Source organism: Phascolarctos cinereus, unplaced genomic scaffold (genome assembly GCF_003287225.1).
Source record: "Phascolarctos cinereus isolate Bilbo 61053 unplaced genomic scaffold, phaCin_HiC Scaffold_2;HRSCAF=192, whole genome shotgun sequence".
NCBI classification, from domain to species: Eukaryota; Metazoa; Chordata; class Mammalia; order Diprotodontia; family Phascolarctidae; genus Phascolarctos; species Phascolarctos cinereus.
In genome coordinates, this window is record NW_027555625.1 from 63208334 (window position 1) to 63232201 (window position 23868).

At 40.9% G+C, this 23868-nt stretch overlaps 1 pseudogene; it reads right to left on the bottom strand.

Moving 5' to 3' along the window:
• LOC110210476 (cocaine esterase-like) overlaps positions 1 to 23160 on the bottom strand; it is a 32905-nt pseudogene extending 9745 nt beyond the window's left edge.
• Between the last annotated feature and the right edge of the window lie 708 nt (positions 23161 to 23868).

A 23868-nucleotide genomic window follows, 5' to 3' on the forward strand; every position in this document is an offset into this window, starting at 1 on the left:
AACTTCTAACACTTCAGTCTGGCATTCAAAACCCTGTCTTCTACCTTTCCAAGCTTATCTCATACTATTTGGACTCTAGCCTTTGCCAAATACATCATGTTTCATGGACAATGGATTCACAGCTCTCCACCGAAAGGCAGACACCTCTTCCTAACTTTCTGCCTTGGCTCCCTTCGTTCCTTATGGCTAGAATGACCCCATTGCTACCTGTTGGAATTCTTCACTTTCTTCAAGAGCCAATGTGACTGCCTCATCTTCCACCAAGCCTTCTAGATATGTCAGCCAAAAGGACTCTTTCCTTCCTCAGAGTTCCCACTACATGTTCTTGTGACTCCCCCTGTGGACTTAGGGTCTGTTACCTCTCTATGGCACAAAGCCCTCTCCCCTAAAAAGCGGAGTTCCATCATGGATTCATCCCTTATCCAAACTTTGTGTCCGCCCAGGTCAGACACAGAAGCTGCTCCAGAAATGCTTCTGGAATAAATGGCAGGAGTGCACTGTCCTCACAGTCAGCAGATCTGGATTCTAGTCCTGGTTCAGCCACTAACACACTCTGTAACTTTAGGCAAATGACATCTCTCTGGTTTCAATTTTTTCTCCTATGAAATGAGTGCATTGGACCAAGTTATTCTCAAGATCTCTTGCCATAAAGCTTCCTGAAAGGGAGCATTGAAATTGGGCTTTAACAAATGGGGAAGAATTCAACAGACAATGGAGGGCTAGGGGAGGCAGCAGTGGGAGGGAGGAAGGAACACTGGATGGAAACTTGGGAGGCACCTGGGGTTGAATCACAGCTCTAATGTTTACTGACTGTGTGATGGTGGAGAAGTGGAGAAGTCACTGCCTCTCTGCTCCTCAGAGGTTTCTTGTAGTTCAGTTATGTCCAAGTCCTTATGTCCCTGAGGACCATACTACAGCAGTACAATCTGTGGGCTTTTCTTGGCAAAGATACTGGAGTGATTTGCCATTTCTTTCTTCAGTAGATTAAGGCAAACAGAGGTTAAGTGACTTGTCTAAGGTCACACAGCAAGTGGTCTTCCTGACTGCAGACCTCGTTTTCTATTCATTCAGAGGTTTACCAAACTACAAAGCAGGGATAATGATTGCTGCGATTCCTACCTCATAGGTTGTTATGAGAAAGGCATTTATAAACCAGGATGGTAAAAAGAAGAGAAGACTTTATAGACATGACACACACCTGAACAAAGGCATGCAAGTAAGACAGTATAGGGAACAAGTAGAAGACTGAGGACAGATGATTTTGGCTGGAGCATAGAGTGCATGTAGGGAGGTAATATAAGATATGGCAGGAAAGCCATGGAGGCACCAAAACATTCAGTATCTGAATACCAGGCTTGGGTCTGACTGAGAGTCAGGAATCCTTTCATTGCCCATCTCCTTGGCATCTGCTGTGGCCAAAATGAAACTCAGCCACCCAAGTGCTCTGGCAAAGGAGATTCATAAGACTGTAGATTTAGACCTCAGAGGTGCTTTAGAAGATCATCTGGTCCAACCCTCTCATTTTCCAGATAAGGAAACCATCGTCAAATCATGTTGAAAAACATAATAGATTTCAGATTGAAGTAAGAAGAGTCAATATGGCTAATGGACAGAGTAATTAGAAGTAGGGGGAGCTAGGTGGCACAACAGACTGAGCACAAGCCTGGAGTCAGAAAAACTCATCTTCCTCAGTTCAAATCTGGCCTCAGACACTTATTAGTTGTGTGAGCCTGGACAAGTCATTTTCCCCTCTTAGCCTCAGTTCCTTAACAAGCTGGAGAAGGAAAAGGCAAAGCATTCCAGTATCTTTACAAAATATAAAAACTCTAATGGGGTTACCAAGAGTCAGACACTACCAAAAAAACGACTGAACATTTAGATGCAATTAGATCTGCTATTGATATTTAATCTGGCTCTAGCACTTACTACTAAGTGAATTCTTTGAGGAAGCAATGTGATACAATGAAGAAAGATCTTGGTTCTAAATATATGGGGTCATGTAACTGTCTTGATATTTATGAGATTTGTGACATTTGGCAAAGTCACTTAACCCCTCTCAGGGACTCAGTTGCCTCCTTTTTAAATATCCAGTCAATATATCAATCCACATACTGTCCTAGGCTCTTAGGATACAAAGAGAAAATCAAATGGTTTCCCTGACTTCTTGCTGCTTCCATTTATTGGCTCTGATGCCCAACTCTGAAATTTGGGAATGACATCATACTTATACCACCAATGGCACAAGGTTTGCAAAATTATTGAAATGAGATACTATATATGAAATGTGTTTTTATGACAGGAACATTTAGATAAGAGCTATCAATCCCAAGGGATACAGAGAGTCTTCCCACAACTATGAGTCTTTCTTCCAAAGATCCATAGGGTATTAGATATGAAATGTGACTAAGAACAAAATACTGGAGGGAGAAGACTCCTCTTCCACCACCACCACCACCACCACCAACATCATAAGCATCATCATATCATCTATTTAGTGCTTACTTTGTGCCAGGCACTGTGCTAATAATCACTTTATAACTATTATCAGCTGATATTTACAAGAACCCTGCGTGGTAAGTCCAATTTTTATGCCCATAACTGAAGCAAACAGGTTAAATGACAGCTATTGCATGAGGCTAGAGTTGAACACAGGTCCATTTTCCCAGCATTCAAAACATTTTACCCACCAAGGTACATCCTCGTATCTCAACTTGTAGAATATTAGAGCATAGAATGTTACAACTGGAAAAAAAAATCCTGTAAAGTACACTAGCAGGAATGGAAGGAAATTTGGAACAAATAATGTTGGAACCCAGAATGTTAGAATCAGATTAGAATGGATCCTTCCACCTTTAAAGCTATGATTCTATAAACAGAGAATGCTTGAGTGGGAAGGGTTGTGAGACTAGAGCATGAAAAAGCTCAGAACCTTAGAACATGAAATATTTAGAACACAGAATGTTGGAAGGATTCTTAGGACATAGAATGTCTAGTGTAGAAGGGATGGAACCTTAGTACACAAAAAAAGTTAAGAGCACAGAATGTTGAAGGTCAAAGAGATCCTAGTAAACAAAACATCAGACCTAGAAAGGACCTTCAGACCAAGAATATTGCAGATGGAAATATCCTTGAACATCGTCTAGTTAGTAGGGGGAAACGGAGGTTAAGAGAGTGACATTTCCAAGATTTTCACCTCAATCCCACTCAATCAAGATTGCATATCCAGCCCTCCCCTAAGCTGTTTTGGCAGCTTGTCTTTGCACTGCAACGTTTGTTTTTCAGCTTACATACCTCAGCAATGGCCAGGATTTCTCCTTCAGATTTCCTCCTAAGGCACTGAACCATGGAGGCAGAACTGTGTCTATCACAAGCAGACAGATTGGCAATGGCCTGCAAAAAGGCACCCATAAAGAGTTAATATTCTCATCGAGGAATGCCTGGCATGTATCACAAGAAAGGAATCTTTTCATACTCATCAGTAAGGTAGCAAAGGATCATTTCAATAGGTGATGATGCAGTGATGGTGAAAAGAAGTCTAGGGTGGAATCTGTCTGACCACCAAAGGGGATGAGTACCCCAGTCACAAGTCTTCTCTGTACAGGGCTCACTGCCCACCAATGGATATAGGGATTGTCAGGGGCACGTTACAAAACATAATCCCTGCTTCCTAAGAGTTAACCATTTCCTCGGGGAGAAAAGATCTAAATATCCACAAAGGATACACGATTGAGTCTGATATGTTGAAAGTGCCATGAAATTGGCCCAGATACTTAAATTCTGGTCCCAGTTCAGTCACCAACTCATTGTGTGACTTTGCCAGATTCACTACAGACAGCTAGACAACTTCTGAAGAGGTAGAAGGGACCTTCTAGATCATTCCATCTTGAAGAACATTTCCTCCTCTTCAGGGGATATCAAAAAATAGAATTTGGAGCTAGAAGGGATGTTACAAACCATCTAATTGAATAGATTTTTAGAGAAGAAAAAACTGAGACCTCAAGAAGGAAATGCCTTATCTGAAATCACAGGCACGGCCAGGAACTCACTCCTCCACCTCCGTGCCTCAGTTCCTCCTCTATGAAATGTGAGGGTTGGACTAGATGATCTCTACGGTAACTTTCAGGATGAACATTCAATGGCATTCCAGTGTGCCTTCTTATAGCCCAGGAGAGCCAGAAGACCAATGGGACAATGGGCCATGGGGTTGAGTGGCCAATAAGCCTAAGGAAGGATACTAGGGATTACAAAGACCAAAGAATAAGGAACTTACATGTGTAAATGTTTCTGAACTGGAAGAAAACAAGCCAGGGATGAAGGCCACACCACTCTCCATGATTGCTCTTTGGAACAAGCCTTTCGACATAGGGGACAGAACCTGGGGGAGCAAAGCACATCAGAGGGGAGGAGGAAGCAGTCATGGGGAGGCCCAGACACTCCTGGCTTAGCAGAGATAGAGGAGAATGGAAGTCTGAAGGCCAGGATTGTTATTTCCCCTGCCACACCCCTAAGGTACCCCTGTTGGACAGTCCCAAACAGTGGCCTCTCTATGGGACCCTGGGATTTGAGTCCTTTGACACAGCCAATACTGTAAGATAGTTAGACAGAAAAGAGGGCAAAGCAGCTTTGTCCATAGCACAGGACTCTCTAGGTGGTTCAGTAATAGAGTATGATAAGATGCCTGTGCTCTGTAACCCAGCAATGCTATTCCTATGCCCTGCCTAATTATAAGGTCACATTCTTTATTGATTATAGTTTGTCTATTCATTAGGAGAAAGGCCAAGGTTGTTGTTAGGATCATATTACATCAAATCTAATAATTGTTCCCACTATATCATTGGAACTTGCCACTTTCCCATCAGCTATTTTTTTTTTAGCATAATCCTTCCACTAAAGCCTTCCTCCCATGCTTTTTTACAGCCTGAATAGGATGTCAGTGATGTGCAATCACCTTGGAGGTGGGGGCAGGCTACCAAGCCAGAAGATCTTTGGCTCTAAGCCTCCTCACAGATCTTATGTCTGTCACATGAGGGGCTAGATGATCAGTTGGGACTAGGGCAGGGGAGTATAGTGGGGATTCCAAATGAAACGCAAGGGCAAGTGCCAGCCATAGAGAAAGGAGTCATCAGCCACAGTGGTTCCGAGAGTGGGAAGGATAGGAGGAGAGCAAGAAAAACTCAGGTCCATCCAGGGCTGTGGAATCTGTGGCCTTGAGGTCACATGTGGCCCCTAGGCCCTCAAGTGCAGTCCCATAACTGAAGCCAAACTTCACAGAACAAATCCCCTTAATAAAATGATGAGTTCTGTGAAGTTTGAGTTCAATCCAAGGGCTACACTTCAGAATCTGGAAGAACACATGTGGCCTTCAGGCTGCAGGTTCCCCACCTCTGGAGACCTTGGGTTTGGCTATACAACAGGCCCCCTTTGGGCTGGGGTCATTTCTTTGCCACTTACCTGTGAGGAAACACTTGTCCCTCCAGCTGACACACCAAAGATGGTGACAAGGCCAGGATCTCCTCCAAATTGGTCAATGTTCTTCTGGACCCACTTCAGGGCAGCCACCTGATCCAGGTAACCCCAGTTGCCAGGTGCATGCTCATCCCCAGTGCTGAAAGCCAGACATTAGACAAGGTTGGAGACTTCTGAAGAAGAGCAGCAGGTTCACAGGATTATGACATTTAAAGACCACTTCCTTCAGCTGGATGATAAGCTGGATAGACTGCTGGATCTACATCTGGCAAGACCAGTGTTCATCTACTAGCTGGGTGACCATGGGTTAGTCACGTAGACCTCTGACTCAGTTATTCCTCTTTGAAATGAGGAAAATAATGGCATTTATTTCTCAGAGTTGTTGCAAGGATAAAATAAGATACTATGTGAAAGGTGCTCTATAAACCTTAAAGGATCATGCAAATGCTAGTTATTGCTGTTCTGATTTTACAGATATAAATTAGTGACACAGATCTTGAGTTTCCCCACCTGCAGGACTCCCAGTGACTGCCTCTTTCCATAGCTTATTGTGTCTTTCAGGGGGAGCATCTGCGTCCTTCTCCAGTCCCTTCCAGCTTACTCCCAAACCTTTTCCATCCCCCAATACCTGTCTTGCCCCAGCTCTCCCCTCCCTCATCCTTTTTCTAGCTCTTTTCTATTTTGTCTTCCCCAAGTAAGTCAAGAAACATTTGCTGAGCACCCACTATGTCCCAGGCATTATACCAAGTTCTGGGCATACAGAGAAAGGTAAACATAGTCCCTGCCCTTAAGGAGTTTGCAATTTAATTGGAGAGACAGTATGCAAATAGCTGTGCCCAGAGAAAATCTATACTGGAGAGGTGGAAATGATCCCAGAGGGAAGGCCGGTAGCAGTAAGGGAGTCAGGGAAATGCTTCTTGCAGAAGGTGGAATTAGTACCAAGTCCTGAAGGAAGCCAGAAGGAAAAGGAGAGAAAATGAACTGATTCCATAGAACATCTTATTCAAGGATGAGGAAGGAGGTAGAGAATGTGCAAGTATGAGAAAACTAGAGAGTTGAGAGGAGGTGAGGCTCCTCTCTGTGAACTCTGCCATCAAGGAATATCACTATCCTTGTTGTCCTCGCACACAAATCTGTATCTCCCCAGTCAGACTTTCCCTGGCTATCCCCATGACCAGAATTCCTTGAAGGAACCTGAGACAGCTCTAATCCCACCTTCTTCAACAGATCTAGCCTTTCCTCCTCCACCTCCCCCAACACTCCCCTCACTGCTAGGGCCTTCCAGAGCAAGGACCCCAATTTGAGACTTCATACAAAATTTGTCCTGGGGAAGCTAGGAGAAGCATCAGCTTTATTGCCATGTGCTGAACCAAGCAGGCAAAAATGAAAGCAACACACACACAAACACAGACATATTATATGACACACATATCATATGACAACCTGAACTGACAGACAGAGATTGAGTGCACTCACATGCAGGAGCAAGATCTTGGTGGGAGTACACACTCAGAGTGGGGAGTGAATGCGACAATCATCCTTTAAAGGAAGGTTTGGTTGGAACAATCAGCACAACATGTGAGAAAGGGCATTCTTCATCAGACCCAGGTGTGGTGGGAAAGTTCCCCAGGATTCCTTATTGATGCCTGCCTCAGGGACTCCAAGAGTGGGTGCCAACACACACACATGCAGTCTGCTGGAAGTCCATTCAGGAGCTGAGTTTACTCACAGGATCAGAACAAATCAGGGCTTTTGAAAATACTGGCTGTCTGGGGCAGTTAGGTGGCTCATTGGATAGTAAAAGTTACTCTTATAATAGTCAAACCTAGAATTTTTAATTACTTGTGAATGAAAAGGAGGGGCACAAGGCAATTCCCTTTACTTTGTGGACTTGCCAAGGGTCCTAGAAACCATCTGTGTGGGCAAGGTCATCTGCCCTGAGAAACGAACTTGTTTGTGTTATACAGTTCCTGAACACTTAATTTGGATTACTGAGAAGTTCCAACTTTATGTACAATATATAGAAATGATTTCTAATAATTGACTTTTACACCAGGACAAGTTTAAATTTGAGAAAAAAAGGATGTTAAGTGAAATCTCTGATATATGTGAGTCCTACTAAATTTTTCTTACTTATTACAACTCCATGACAATACAATTAACTGTGTCTACAAGGCCTTCAAGATTTATAATTGCCCCTGAAAACGTACAAAAAAAATCACCCTTTGCTTACTTTAGACATATTGTTTCACAGACTACAATTAGACTCTTAAAATATTACAAATTAGGCAAGATTCCTTAAAAACTCTTAATAATTATCAAAAAATTTCTTAAAAATATTAATTAGCTTTAGCCTGCTTAGTAGATCACCACTAATAAATTATTTAATCTTTTTACCAGCCTCAGACACCTCACCAAGAATATATCCCTTTAATTTGTGGTGGCACAATATTTTACATCAAAGGGGTGCTGTTATTTTCTCCACCCCTACCCCCCCCTTCTCCTATTTGTAAAGCTGATAAAATACAATGGAAATCTGGCAAACCTGTTTGGGTGGAACAATGGCTTTTGACAAAAGAGAAGTTTTTTGCCTTAAAACAATTAGTCGAACAACAACTTTTAGCAGACTGCCAGTTAACTTTTTATTAAGCTTTTATTGAGCCATTTATTAACTATATTCTGCCAATACAACCACCTTAATTGTAGAGAGGATAACGTTTTGTGACTATTTTTGAATACATAAACTCCTGCAGTATTAGAAACATAGTATAAAAATAATATAACTTTTTTTTGAAAAGGCTGTTCCAAATGTATCACTTTTATTAACCCTCCTTCTTTTGCCATTAATCCCAAAGGCTTTCCTCCCAAACATATTTCACAAATGAATATAACTTATATGCATTCTTTTGGAAAGCTTGCTTATATTCATGTTATAATCAACACTTTTCTTCTTTCATTTTTGCCACTTTACAAACAAGTGGAACAATTAAACATGTGATCAATCATATTTGACAAGCCTTCACAGTTAAGGGTGTACTTAAACAAATTAAAACAGATAATGCTTCTGCTTACATTACCAAAACATTTTCTTCCTTTTATCTTTTTATAATATTTCCCTGTTCACAGGCATTCTGTATAATAAAAAATAAAAATATTAAAACTATTCTTCTTACAAAAAAAAAATTAAATATTAATAAACATGGGTACCCTCCAGCCAAAAAACATCCAGAGGCCCGGATCCATTACTAATGAGGGGATGAGGGTATACTTGTATTTTTTCAGAAAATTTTGATAAACCTGTCTGGATACTAGAGAAAAATGTCCGAGCATCTACCACAACTCACAGCTCAAATAAGGATTTGGGGAAAGTGCAGGAGGAGCCAATCTACAGTAACAAGTCACCTTCTTACACGGGGTCAAGTGAAACCTCCCTCTCATTGAGCGATAGAAGACTCCTGAACTTGGATTTTTAGCAATAGAAGCTTTACTTTCTGCTCAACTATGTAATGTACAGAGTGCTCAGCACTGGACTTATTTTCCTTTTCCACCCTCGTTGTGACCACTCACATATATGGACAAATTGGGAACTATATATACTAATAACATTCATATATTTTAGGCCAAGAATACCCCTTCCTCCAGGACAGAGCCAATGTTACAATTACCCTCAGATCTCTGGCATTCAGGACACCTATACGTTTAAAAAAAAAATTAGCAACAATGCTGAACCCTGTCTTTTTCTTATTACATCATTTTTTAATACCAGTTTATCTAATGGATATGTACATTTTGCTCAATCTAATTATACTCTCAAACAATGTATTGATAATAATGACTATACTTTACTTTTGGTAGAACAATCATCATTTGCTATTTTCCCTACTGCTGCGGGCGCCTGCGTCAGCGGGCCATGACCAGATTCTGCCTGAGTGTGAAGAGAGAAAGAACTAAACCAGCCAGGCAGGAGATATGAAGGATAAATTCCATTTATTAATCTGAGGGTAAGGGTATATATATCTTCAACCAAGGTAACAACAAGGATATTTATCATGGGAACATCACCCAAAGTAACAAACCGTTTCCTCACTTCCTTGTAATCTCCAAAGACATCCTGTTCTCAACAGACAGAACCAGGGAATGGTGAGCTAACATCCTGAGTTCACATAGCCATCAGATAGAAGACAAACTACAGGGAAAACCTGGGATGGCCTGCATCCTCTGACTCCTCAGAGCTGGCCCTCAACATCCAAGCGTAAATTGGTAAGAGCTTGCACTAAAGTGGTGATTGTGTCAGAGGAGAGAAGTGAGTATCTATGAGATATGTAACAAGGGCTAGAACAATAACACATGGCAATACATTGGATATTGAGAAAAGTAAACAAGTAATGGAAAATGACACCTAGATCACAAGCTTGGGTAACTGGAGGATGGTGGTGCATTTAACAAATAATAGGGACATTATGAAGAGAGGAGGGCTTGGTAGGAAAGAGAAAGAGTTGAGTGTTGGGGATGATGAGTTTATAATGTACGTGGGACATACATTTTGAGACAGTTGGAGATGGGATACTGTAGGTGTGATCTGGACACTGGAAGGCAGAATGGAGAGAGTGAAGTGATCTCTAGTCATAAAAGGAAGGAGATGTATGGGATGACATCCAGTGGGGATGGATGGATGGATGGATGGATGGATGAATGGATGGATGGATGGATGGAACCAATAAGGTTTTTGGATAACATGGGTGAGACATGGTCAGGTTAATAGGTAGTGCAGAAGCAGCTGGGAGGAAGTGTGGAAGGGAGAAAGGAGACAGAAAGAGACAGAGAGAGAGAGACATTATAAAATACTGAAAGTGAGAATAATACAAATGGCAATATTCTGGAAAATATTGGATGGAATGGGATCATTTGTGTATGTGGAAAGCTTAGCCTGGGTGAAGAAAAGGTCCACTTCCTCATGTAAGACAAGAGATAAAGGAGGAGATAGTAACAGAAAGCATCTGATCAATATGAAATAAGGAAGAGGGAGGATGAGGGAGCTCAGTGGATGGCCTAATTTTTTTTTCAGCAAAATACAAAGCAAGGTTCTGAGTTGAGATGGTGAGGAAAGGAAGAGCCATGAGAAGTTTCAGGAGGGATGCAACGGTGAGTGAGAAAGTGAATTGATTACACAGGTGCGGAAAGATTGCCTTGCCACAGTGAGGACACAGCTAAGATTATGTAAGATTAACCTGTATTGACACAGGCAACATGGTTTCATGTTTTTCTCTATCTTCATTCAGCAATATGCAAAGAAGAGCAAAACAAGTGGGTGATGGTAGAAAACAAAAGCTGAGGTTTGACAGGGAAAGACTTGTCATAAGATAAGAGGTCAGTGTAGAAATGAAGTGGTTCACTATAGGGTTAAGATGGGGAAGGGAAGAGGGTATAACAAGCCAGGGTTGTTGGCCTGCAAAAGAACTGAGAGTGGGGGGACTGAAGGTCAAGGATGAGGATGAAGAACAAGGTTAAGGTGTACCAGGTAGAGAATCTAGTGGAATGAAAAGAGATTATAATTAGATAGAGAAATTTCAGAATTAATGAACATAGAAGTGGAACAATCATGAGTCAGAGTAAAATCAAGGGTGGTTCTATCTCTGTATCTAGCTGAGGTGTGGTGGAGGAGTAGGTTATGAGAAATGAATACACTGAGCAACTGGGGAGTTAGAATGTTGAAGGGAATATCAAGATGAATGTTGAAGTCCTTCAGTATGAAGGTGGGAATTGGGAAAGAGAGAAAGACTGGAAACAAGGCACTGAACTCCTTGAGAAAGGAAGGAGAGTGCCCCAGAGAATGTGATAAATGACAGCTACTAGAATTTTGATTGGTTGATGAATATCGATTGAATGAGCCTCAAAGGAGGAGAAGTGGCTGAGTGATGGTGGGAGAGGGAGAGTCTGGAAGTGGCAGTGGGAAACAAGAAACGTTTTGGCTTTCTTGTGATGGAGGTATGAGTGCAAATGCAAATAGTGCTAGAAATGATCACCAGGAAAGCTGTGTCCTGAGAAAAAAAGCTCAGGTTTTGCTGAATACAAGTAGGTAGAAGGGGTACAAAAAAAGGGTAAAAGATGAAAACAGCTTTGTTACTTCTGTAGGAGGCATTCCAGAAAGCACAGTGAAAAGTGTAGATAGCTTTAGAGTAAGGCACTACAGGAAATTAGTATTTGGAAAGCTGATGTAACCATGGGCTTTATTACTATGCAGTAAAGCAAGCTGTGGTTAGGTTAACACAGGAGGACTCTTTTCTTTTCATATGTGGTAACCCTAACACTTAATAAAGTGCCTGCTGCTTAACAAATGTTCTACATACCTGCCTGTCTCTCTGCTAGTCTGTCTGTCCATCAGTCCATCTATCTATCTATCTATCTATCTATCTATCTATCTATCTATCTATCTATAATCTGAGGCCAAGACAATGAATTCATTGGTCATAAGAAGCAGAGCCATAATTTGAAATTCGGTCCTCTAGCCACAAATCTAGTGGGTTTTTTTTCTCCTATATCACTATTAGCATGTAGGGAAGACAAGGGAAAGCAAGAAATATGAAGTCTAGTCAGTAATTTATGTTTGTCATCATTCAACCACTCAGAGATGAGGGAATTCATCAAAGAAAAAATTCTTGTACTCACATTTCAGTGAGCTCAAATCTCACCTGAAGAACCCGAGGATGCCCAGCCTGTACTGGATGGTGACCACTACCACATTCTGGGTGGCTGACAATATCGAACCATCATACAGGAAAGAAGCACCACCAATGAGAGCACCACCATGGATCCACACCATCACCTGCAGGAATCAGACATGGTTTTCCTTACAGGAACAAGTTCCACCAAGCATGGCTCTGCTGCTCATTTCCTCAACAGGAGAATACTGTATCCTGTTATCTTGTGACCAATGTCAAAGTAGCTCTAACTGTGAGTGAATTTACTTATCAAGATACCGCACATCAAGAGCTGACAGGATGCATCTGAACTACTCTCAGGTAAGAGCCCACTTCACTTAACTCAGATGCAGTTCATATCTGCTTTGGAATCTTCCTGGCAGTGTCAGCTCCTGGAGGTTCTCCTGCTGCCAAAGATTCACATGGAGTAAAACAGACTCTTCTAAAGGATCCTATTTTCCCCTAGAACAGGAAAAGGAGGCAGGACTCCCTTCTAAGGGATACAGACCCAACCAGACAACACAGAACGCATTGTGAGAAATAAGGACTCAGTGTCACATCATCTTGTGAGCATTTCAACTGTGGCCCAGAGAACCTTTCTATATAACACTGGCTTCTCTCTCAAAGCCAAGAGAAGCTGCTAGACCAGATTACCAGCATTAGGCTACACCTTGGATTGGTTCTTTTTGTAAAAATTAATTTATGAAATAAAACAATCACTTCTATAATGGTATAATTAAAAATATGATTGTACAAGAAAATGCAAATCCACTATGTACCATTTGCTATTCCTTTTAAATATACAACCAAGTTATCAAAGTAAATTTTTCTTTTTTTTTTCTTTTTGCTTCTTATGTTACTCACTTTATAAGGAGAAGTTTCCACTAATTAAAACCCATCTTTAAAAGGCTTCAGCCCATCTCCTGCTCATAAGCTGGTGTTTAATCCTTCCCATTGTATGTGTATTGTGGAGGTGGAATAGGGCAGGGTAGGATGTCATTTCAATTTTATATCACTAACACCAAACAGGATACCCCAACTACAACATAGGAGACCAAAATAACTTTTAGCTAAAGCTGAGCTGAAGGGCCACCATTCCTTCAGAAAACTAGAACCAGTAAGAGTTAAAAATCAAATTGTCTCCTTAAAAGCATAATGATGTTATTGTTGAGTTCTGTCCAATTCTTTGTGATGCTGTATGGGGATTTCTTGCCAAAGATGCTGGAGTGGTTTGCCATTTCTTCCTTGAGTAGATTAAGGCAAACAGAGGCTGACAGAGCTAGAGAATGCCTGAGGGCAGGTCTGAACTCAGCTCTTCCTAACTCCATGCTTAGTGTTCTATCCCCTGAACCAATTAGGTCAATGGAGAGAGTGTAATTCTAAGGCTTAAAGGCTGGGTGAGGAAGAGATCATATTGTTTCTATATCTAAAACAACCAGAGAAAGCCTAATGTTACTGTTGAGTTAACACCATCTCTTTTGAGTGTACAGTTACTTTAGTCAATGGATTAGGATGCTGCATGCCTAGAAGGTGAAGGGAAAGGAAGTGGATTTTACTCACTTGGGAAGAGTTTTTCCCTTCCATGGAATGAAGCTAGTGATTGCTTGGAATTCTGAGAGGGACATGTTTGGGCATCAGGAAGTAGACAGTTTACAGCTGTATGAGCAAATGAAATGAACCAAATCATGGACACTGGGAAAGCCCGAGTGTGCACTTGCTACGTGTAGGGCTCATTTTACTGTGAATAACTGAGTACATGGAGAGAACAGGGTGCCCATCACACAAGTGGACTTCCTTTGAACCTCTTTCCCTTGGGTGATCATCGAGGTCTATATGATTGTGTATCTGGGAATTCTGTCTCAGGAAAGATCATTGGATCCTAGATGGTGGGGCTGAAAGGGATTTTACAGACTGCCTAGTGCAACACCTCCATTTGACAGATGAGGAAATTGAGGACCAGAGAAGTTAAGTGACTTGCAGAAGGTCATAAAGCTAGTAAGTGGAAGAGGTGGGCTTTCATCTCAGGAATTCCTACTCTAAGTGCAATGTTCTCTTCACAACACTCTGTGATTTGGTTGCTACTACATCCATCTCCCTTCCCAACCTCCATTCAAAATATAAACTCTTAGGGTACAAACAATGAAGGAAGCTATAACATCAAAGTCTTTCTAGTGTAATTGATCTGAACACAGGCCTTCTGAGTTTTGTCTGAGCAAGCTCAGTTTCTCTTATACAAAAGTTCTCCACTCCATGCAACCACACAACCTGAAACCTACCCCAGCTCACTCCTTCCTGCCAAGTGCAACTTTGTCTCCTGGAAGTAATGGAAATTCATTTGCTTGTTTCCCTTTGCAGGGCCAGCATGGGTGGCATTTCCTCTAATCTTAGAATCCTCCAAGCCCTGGAGTATTCCAAACTCCAAACTCCTTTATGAAAATAACTCTGATAATCCTATATTTAGGAACTTTCTCTGGCTTTGTGGTATATTCATTCATTCCATACATTTACTGAGCACCTACCCTGTGCAAGGCTCTGTGATAGGTATTTTGAATAAGACCAGGTCCCTGAACTCAAAGTGTTGATAGTCACCTAGAGGGAAAGGATAGGATATAGATCCAAAAAACATAATACAGACTGTTGTACTCCATATTGGGCCAGAAAGGTGGCATAGTGGATAGAGTGCTGGCCTAGAGTCAGGAAGACTCATCTTTCTGTGTTCAAATCTGGCCTCAGACACTTATGAGCTGCGTAACCCTGGGCAACTCACTTAACCCTGGTTGCCTCAGTTTCCTCATCTGTAAAATAAGATGGTGGATGAAGTGGCAAACCATTCCAGTACCTTTCCCAAGAAAACCTCTTATGGGGACATGAAGAGTCAGACACAACTGAAAATCCCTACTGAACAACAACACAGTCTATATTAAGTGTCATAAGGGAGATCCAAATTAACATTAAGGTAACATTAAGGTGAGAGAAAACCCTCCTCTCATTGTGTCCCCAGCACTGAGGAGAAGGGCTCCAGGCTTGTAGAAATGGTTGTTGAGTTCAATATTGATTTGTTGAGGTTCAGAGAAGGCTTCATGGGCAGAGAACATTTGAGTAATTTATTTTAAGTAAGGAAGCCCAGGGCTGACCTTGGAGTGAGAAGGGCTGGGTTGAAGTTCCGCCTTGAGCACATATGAGATGTGTGACAACAAAGAAGTTACTTAGCATCTCAGTACACCTGACAAGCCAAGACTCTAAGTGACAAAAGAAGTGGCCGTCCTCATCAACAGAGAGAGTTTCCACGCGGCAAAGTTTCCTACAGCAATGAGATGATAGCTCTGCCCAGGATCAAGAAGTGTTCAGAAGGTCACACTTTCTCAATGTTTTGCTCTCTTCCTGTAGCAATAATAACTTGTAGCAGAAATTGATATCAATCTAGATCATGGAACCATCTCCCTGAAGTTATTTCAGTCATTTTCAGGGATGCCCAACTCTTCATGACCTCATTTAGGGTTTTCTTGGCATAGACAATGGAGTCGTTTGACATTTCCTTCTTTAGATTTCAGCTCAAGAAAATGAGTTTTCCTGACTCCAGGCCTTGTACTCTATCCTCTCGGCCCCCTAGATGCCTATTAAATATATGGAGACAGATTTCAGTCTCGTACAAGGAGGCATTTGCTAACCATGGGAGTTTTTGCCCAAGGGTTGAGCTGATTGCCTTGAGAAGCAGTGAGCTCCCTGACCAGGACAACTTCAGGGAAGGCTAGAACATTTGTCACAGATATTTCCAATGTTGGTGGGACAAAGTGACCTCCAAGGTCCCATCCAGTTGCTATTTCTTAGGATTCTCATCCCCTCCTGGGGAAGATATAGACATGTAGCTTACCGGCAATCCGCCCCCTCCTTTGTGTGGGCAGGGACATAGATATTGAGGTACAAACAGTCTTCAGAACTGGCAGGAATGGGGATGTTTACTTTCATCGCCACTGCCGTTTCTTCTAGGGAAGTTACATCCTGCAAACACCTAAAAAACATAAGAGACAAATAATCTGAGTAAAATCACATGGGGTAACAATAATAGTAATAATACTGATAACTGAGTACTTTGAGGTTTGCACAGCACTTTAAAAACCTGAGTTCATTTGACCATCACCATAACCTTGAGAGGTAGGTGCTACTATTATCCCAATTTTACAGATGAGGAAACTGAGGCAGGCAGAAGTGCAGTGACTTGCAAACATTTCACAACTTCTTATACAGCCTTCTTTCTTATTCATTGTTTATTCAAATGTTTGGTTTGTTGGTGAATGGTAAGTTGGAAAGAAAGTATTTTTTAAATTGAAAAAAGAACAACCTGTAAATAGATATTACCAACAGTTGAATAGCTGAACACATCACAGTATGAATGTCTTGGAATGTGATTTCACTGTAATAGAGGATGAATGTGAGGAATTCAGAAATCCTGCTGTGGATCCATGAAAGTTGAGCTAGACCAAGACAGACCATGACTGGAGGCATTTAACAAGAGCATAGGTGTCAGGTGGATTTTCTTTGTTACAGAGGAGTGTTAGGTTGGAGGGGTATGAGGGAGGCTGGGGTAGGGAATAGGCAATAAGTGTGGTCTCCAAAGCAAAAGGCAGCAAACTGCTTAAAAAAGAAAATTATGGGTCAGATTCAATGACCTCCAGCTTTCTGAGACTCACAGTCTGTGAGTCCTGGCTTTATTTCCCAGGTTTGTGTCCTTGGGTGAGTCACTTAATGTCTCTTGTTATTCAATTATCTCCTATCTGTCATAACCTGCAAGAGGCTTCTTGGCAGAGATGCTAGAACAGTTTGCCATTTCCTTCTCCTGCTCATTTCACAGATGAGGAAACTGAAGGCAAACAGGGTGAAGTGACTCACCCAGGGTCACACAGTTGGTAAGTGTCTCAGGCTAGAATTGAACTCAGGTCTTTCTGACTGCAGACCCAGTATTCTTTCCTCTGAGCCAGCTAGCTGTCTCTAATTTGTCAGCCTTTGTTTTGCCATCTGTAGCAATATGTATACTAACTACCTCACAGTATTTTCTGAAGTCTGCTATTCTCTAAAGTCCAAATAAACATGGACTGTTATCATTAAGCAATTATCTGAGGCCTCACAGCCCAGGGAACATTCATACCTTTGACAAATACTTAACTAATGTCTACTGTTTGCAGATCACAGAGAGACAAAATGTGGGTAAGACATGATGGTGCCCTGTGCTCATCTAGTAAGAAAAGGAGAGAGGAAGGTGCTTACACAGATGGATAAGTAGTTGCATTTCTCACACTGCTCCAGGAATCTGGTGGTTGTGGAGGAGAAAACCTCAGGGCCCCACAGGGGGTTTGGCAAAGGGGATTCCCAGGAAAGCATTGACAACTTTGTCAATCCCCTTGACACTGATTTGAGTGCCTTGGATCTGTCCAGACTCAGTGTCCTGATGAGGTCATCTGCATGATGCCCTGTAAACAAAAGGGAGAGAAATCCTCAAGGACAGAGGCTGAAATGAAGTCCAAATGCTAACTCTGCATCTCCCATCACGACCATTTTTTTGTTACATGGGAATGCAAGCTTCCTCCTATTACTGGCAAGATTCTTTTCATTTCCTTTAAAGATCTCTAACAATGGGAAATTTACTACAGAGAAGGGCCATTTGCACTTTGAGACAGCTCTGCCTCTGACTCAGGAGCTGTCCAGCATTGGGAACCTGAGGTTGCAGATCAAAGCCGCTGCTCCCCAATAATCCCACCCCCAGCACAGCTTAGGAAACCATACAGCTAAAACTCAGTGCCCATATACTATGCCAGTATGATCCAACTGAGCAAAGACTTCAGAAGCACCTACTATGGGCATTGCCCTCAGCTCTGAATTGAGGATCAAATGGCAGGAATTTCCATTCTCCTAGAGAACAATGACCTGTGCTCCAATAACTAGGAATACAAGGGAGAGGTACAAAGGAGAGTTCCTGGCAAAGAGCTAGGAAAAGATATGCAGAGGGTCAGGAAAAGCTCTGCTGCAAGTGGCAGTGCCCAAGCTGGGTCTTCAATGAAGAGTCTTCAACAGAACTAGACTACGGGAAGTGCTTTCTGGGCATGGGAAAAACAGTAGACAAAAAGGGGAGACAGGAAACTGCAGGGGATGAAAGGCAGATGAAAAGTAGTGACATTGGGCTACAATCCTAGCCAGAAAGACTCATGTTCCTGAGTTCTAATCCAGCCTCAGCTATTTCCCTGGGCAAGTCATTTGAACTATTTGACATAAGTTTCCTCATCTGTCAAATGAGCTGGAGAAGTTCCAGTATGTTTCCTAAGAAAACCCTTAATGGGGTCACCAAGACTGGGATATGATTGAAAAAGAACTGAACAACAACACAACAAATGTGAATAGAGTAGTAGGTAAGAAGGTTGGATATACAGAGTACTGTATTTGGACTCAGAAAATAGAGTTTAATCATAGCTCTCCCTTTTACTGCCTTTGTGAACTTCTTGCAATTTTGTTCCCTTCCTTAAGACTGTTTCTCCTCTTTGATGAAATGGGAAAAGGGCACGGAATTCAATGATCCTTAAGATTCCTCACAGCTCTCCATCCTAGAGTCCAAGAGCTAGAGACTCCTGAAGTGTCAGGGCACATGGCCACTCTCTGCCTAGATCAGAAGGGCAAGGTTCATGTGTGCCTCTGAAAGATTAGCACTCCCCCTTTATCAAAGGAGATCAAAGTATAGCCCTATACAAAATGCTGGGAGGGACTTTAACATACATCAGATGGGCTTCAGTCTCTCCTCTATAATCATGGTGGTTTGGAAGGATGAAAATTAAGAAATAACCCAAAGCTTCCCTTTCTGGGATAAGAACTCATTATCTGACAAAAACTCCTAGGAAAACTAGAAAACAGTATGACACAAACTAGGCAGAGACCAATATCTCATAGCACATACCAAGATAAAGTCAAAATGGATATGTGATTTAGATGCAAAGGGTGATACCATAAGCAAATTAGGACAGCAAGGAATAGTTGACCTGTCAGATCTATGGAGGAGGCAAGAATTTCTGACCAATCAAGAGATAGAGAACATTTTGAAATATAAAATGAATCATTTGGATTACATTAAATTGAAAAGGTTTTTTACAAATAAAACCAACATAACCAAGATTAGAAGGAAAGCAGATAGATAGGAAACCATTTTTACAGCAAGTCTTTCTGATAAAGCCCTCATGTCTCAAATGCACAGAGAACTGAGTCAAATTTTTCAGAATAGAAGTCATTCCCCAACTTAAAAATGGTCAAAGGGCAGGAACAGGCAGTTTCCAGAGGAAGAATTTAAAGCTATCTGTAGCAGTATGAAAATGTTCTAAATCACTACTGATTAGACAAATGCAAATTAAAACAGTTCTGAGGTACCCCCTCACACCAAATAGATTGGTTATAACGACAGAAAGGGAAAATGATAAATATTGGAGAACATGTGGGGAAATTGGGGCACTAATGCACTCTTGGTGCAGTTATGAACTTATCCAACTATTTTGGACAACCATTCAGAACTATGTCCAAAGGGCTATAGAAAGGTGCAAAAATTGTGATCCAGCAATAACGCTTCTAGGTCTGTATCCCAAAAACGTCATAAAAATGTGAAATAACCCAAATGTGCAAAAACATTTATAACAGCTCTTTTTGTGGTGGCAAAGAATTGAAAAGTGAGGTAATGCCCATCAATTGGGTAATGACTGAACAAGTTGCAGCATATGAATGCAATGGAATACCATTGTGCTATGAGAAATAATGAGCAGGCAGATATCAGAAAAATCTGGAAAGATTTGTATGAACTAATGCGGAGTAAAGTTAGCAGAGCCCAGAGAACATTGTACACAGTAATAGCAATATTGTGTAATGAGCTACCCTGACTCACCTCTTCTCAGCAATACAATGATCTAACACAATTCCAAAGACTCATGATGGAAAATACTATCCATGTCCAGAGAAGGAACTATAGAGTCTGAATGCAGATCAAAGCATGCTATTTTCACTTCGGGGGGATTTTTTGGGCAGCTTTTCCCTTCTGTTTCTTCTTTTACAACATGACTAATGTGGAAATAAGTTTACATTATTGCAAAAGTATAACCTATATCAGAGTGTTTGCCATGTTGAAGAGGGAGGATGGGAGGAAGGGGAGGAGAATAAATTTGCAACTCAAAATCTTACAAAAATGAATATTGATTGAGCAGAGACAGAGGCTCTGGCCCCCTGGCCAGTTCCTCCAGAGTTTCCATTCCCCTCTGCACCCATTGATCCTGGCTTCCAGACAACGAACCAGACTGGTTCATCCTGGAACTTTCTACAATGCCTGGAACTTCCTTGCCCAGGCACAGCCAACCACCACGGCAAACTCCTCAATTCAGAAGCCCCTCTGCAATTCTGGTCCTATCTCCCACTGCCAGAAAATAAATCTTCAATGAAATAAAGGACTGCTAAGCATTCCTGATGAAAAGGCCAGAGCTGCAAAGAAACTTTGAAGTGCAAACAAAGAGTCAAGAAAAACCATAAAAAGGAGGCTTTGCAGTATTCCAGAGCTTAAAGAAACCAGCAGGATATGGTCCACAAACAGGACCAACTAGTGGCCCTCACTATCCAAAGGGAATCTTTGTTTAGCCCAGATGGAGCTGATCTCCTCCACCCCAATGATGAACAATTTGGTTTTCAAAAATATTTCTTACTATCCTCATTTATTTCCAACTTTGCATTGAAGTCACTAAGTATCAAAGTCAGTGACAATATAATTTGAAGGATTATACCAAGTTCTTCATAGAATTTCTCTACACACTTATTCTCTCTAACAAATGTTTGTGCATAGCATACAATTATCTTCGTGGCTGTATTTTTACAAAAACTTATCACGATAAAAACCAATCAACAAGGATTTATTAAGTACCTACTATGTACCAGGAAGGCACTGAAGATACAAGTACCAAGAATGAAACAATCCTTGTTTGCAGCAAAGCCACATTTCAATGGACACCAAATGTCCCATGAAATGAGGTTCCTTGTGCCCTTTAGGCATACAATAAAACCAACTCTACCAAATCTTTTATTTGCCTCTCCAAGAAGAACTTGTGAGCCACTCTTGGCTCTCTGATTCCATTTATACAAAGAATTTCAAGACTGATACAATTCCATTGCTCCCATGGTAGATCCATTCATTTGTCACTGGTCAAGGATCTCATATTTGGATTGTTAAAATTTATAAATGTAGGGGGAAGAAATCTCTGAAGAAAGTTTCTCTTATTTCCAAGATCCATAAGAAACTAAATCACATTATTTTCTAAGTACCATTCTCCAATGGATAAATGGACAAAGGATATGAACAGAAAAACTTCAAAGGAAAAAAGCCAAGCTATCAAAAATGATATAAAAATGTTCAAAACACTAATACTTAAAGAAATGCAAATTAAAGCAAATTTGAGTTTCCACTATATGCCTGTTATCGAACTGGCAAAAGAAAAAAAGGATAAATGCTAGAGGGTCTATAAGAAAATATTTATACTATTAAATGGTTACCAAAGCTGTGATTTGGTCCAGCCTTTCTAGGAAGTATTTGGAACTATGTCCAGAAAGTTACCAAACTGCTTATACACTATGAGCTACAATATAACCATTAGATCTATGCCCCAAAGAGATCAAAGAGAGAGGAAAAGGACCTATAGGCACAAAAATATTTATAGTACCTTTTCATGATAGCCAGAAATTGGAAACCCAAGAACTATCCTCTTTCTGGTACTGCCTAAAGAAAATGTGTATATGAACATAACAGAATATTACTGTGCCAATAGGGAATAATGAAGTGGACAATTTGAGTGGAAAAGAGGAAAGCCTTTATGAATGAGTGCAGAGCAAAGTGGGCAGAACCAGAACAATTTATACAATGGCAACAACATTCTAAGGAAAAATATCTTGGAACAACTTTAGAACTCTGATCTAACTAATTCTAATAAAACATGATTCCAAAAGAGTGAAAACAAAACATTCAACTTACCTCTTGAAAAAAAGAGAGGTGTGAAGTTAAAATGCAGAAAAAGCCCTATATTTTCAGACACAGTTAATATAAGTATTTGTTTTTTCACACTTTATAGATATGTCTTAAAATACATATTTTGGTTTTGTTATGTTTTTAATTTCCTTAATGGAGGAGTGGTAGTAAGAGGGGCATATTAATGAAAAGATATTTCTTACCTGAATAAGTTTTAAAATATTTAATACATTTTATAGATTTTCTAACACTGATATATTACTATCCTAATATATCATGTACATCATAAAATATACACAAAATAGAAGTTTTAAACAATGAGACAAAGTAAACAATATTTTAAAAGAATTTGTATTTTATATAACAATAATAAAAAAGCCTTTTTGCTCTCATTGTTAATGCCAGTATTAGTACATATATTTTTGCAAGGAAAAAAATATGAATGTTGAAAACTATCTTTACATATAATTGGAGAACATAAAGTAGTATTTACCAAAAAAAGAAGAAAGAAAGAGAAAATAAAGAAATAAGCTGTGACACATTTCCTCATGCAAACTCAGAGGTTCCGTTTCCAGTTTGAAAAAAGATCACCCCCCCAAACCTCACTCTTACCTACCTCCTTGAAACTCACTCAGCTTTTCCTCTCTCCGCACCCCACCAGCATCTGATAGAAGAGTTTTTGTAAGTAACACTTGGAGAAGATATCAATTTCTTAGCTGCCTCCTGAAATCAAACTAAGAATAATCCTTCCCTCCCCCGAGACCATCCACCCAATCAGCCAGCGAAGGCAACAAGAGAAAAAATAATGCACAAGTCCTCAATCTCCCATGAGAAAATCGAAGTACTCCTCCCATGTCCCCCCATAAACAACCCCTACCCTGGATCAGGTTGGCAGAGATGCACACCTGGGGCTTGAATCAGGATGCCCAGGACACCCAAAGTCAGGACCTTGGGCAGCAGGGAAATCTTCCACATCTTTCCTTCTGCACAGCTTTCTGGGGATGCCTAATCAGACGCCTGGCCTGGCCTTTAATACAAAAAAGAACAGTATCAAAGGGCACTTCCAAGAAATTGGAACAAAGCATGACTTAAAGGACTTTCTCCTCAGACTTTGTCTTAGGCATATTTGGAAAATAAAATTATATTGAATGCACAAAGGAAAAAAATACACCTGAAAATCTATCTGTCCAACAGTGGTATGCTGATAAATGTGTAATAACAACCTCTCTGGAAAACCAAAGCAAACAAACAAATATATCCATGACATACACTGAATTTAATCTCTATTAGTAACATTGTTTCCAGCACTTAAGTCTACACAATCAACAGAAGGATAAATCAAGGCATGATTGGTAGCATTATCTGATTTCAGAGGGCCAAATATGCCAATGGGTTCACAAGAGCCAGCTTGACCTGCCCCCACCACTTCACCTGAAGTGTCAAGGCTCAAAATTTGAATTACACAACCTACCCACTCTCCCTCCCAATTTCTGGAGACTTCTATGACCTTTCACCTCTTGAAGCTCTTCAGTTCCTTGGGTTTTCTTCCAGATCCCATTTGGGGTCTCATTAGCAAAGCTACTAGAGTGGTTTGGTATTTCTTTCTCCAGCTCCTTTTGCCAATGAGAAAACAGGGTTAAGTGACTTACCCAATGACACACAGCTAGGAAGTGTTTGAGGCAG